The following is a 717-nucleotide window of genomic DNA, read 5'->3' as shown; positions in this document are numbered from 1 at the left end:
CAATGAACATTGTGGTACATGACTCTTTTTGAATTATGGTTTGCTCAGGGTATATGCCCAGTAGTGGGATTGCTGGGTTGGATGGTATTTCTATTTTTAGTTTTTTAAGGAACCTCCATACTGTTCTCCATAGTGGCTGTATCAATTTACATTCCCACCAACAGTGCAAGAGGGTGCCCTTTTCTCCACACCCTCTCCAGCAAAAATATGGAACGCTCACGAATTTGCGTGTCATCCTTGCACAGGGGCCATACTAATCTTCTCTGTATCACTCCAATTTTAGTCCAGCACTGTAGCTTGCTGGTCGTTGAGTGGAGCTGGGTCTTAGCATTGAGATGGAGATCTCTGGGAGAGCTTTCGCCATTTGATATTACATGGAGCTGGGAGGTCTCTGTTGTACCAATGTCCTGAACTCGGGTCTCCCACCTCAGAGGCACAGGCCTGACACCTGGCCAGAGCACCAAGACCCTGTCAGCCACACGGCTCAGAATAAATGGAAGAAAAAAAGAAAGAAAGAAAAATATAAAATAAAATAAAGTTATTAAAATAAAAAATTATTAAAAATTTTAAAAATTTAAAATAATTTAAAAAAGAAAGAAAGAAAGAGAGCAACCAAACCAAAAACAAATCCACCAATGATAACAAGCGCTAAAAACTATACTAAAAAAAATGGACAGACAGAACCCTAGGACAAATGGTAAAAGCAAAGCTATGTAG

The 717-nt window shown here is 39.7% G+C and overlaps 1 non-coding gene across 1 annotated transcript; it reads right to left on the bottom strand.

Moving 5' to 3' along the window:
• Window positions 1–201: 201 nt before the first annotated feature.
• Window positions 202–303, bottom strand: LOC117201454 (U6 spliceosomal RNA). The gene has a single exon (XR_004483472.1). It is a non-coding gene; the product is annotated as a U6 spliceosomal RNA (small nuclear RNA).
• Between the last annotated feature and the right edge of the window lie 414 nt (window positions 304–717).

The sequence above is a fragment of the Orcinus orca genome, chromosome 12, assembly GCF_937001465.1.
Source record: "Orcinus orca chromosome 12, mOrcOrc1.1, whole genome shotgun sequence".
NCBI classification, from domain to species: Eukaryota; Metazoa; Chordata; class Mammalia; order Artiodactyla; family Delphinidae; genus Orcinus; species Orcinus orca.
The sequence above is the reverse complement of the archived record's forward strand: the minus strand, read 5'-3'. Positions and strand labels throughout refer to the sequence as shown.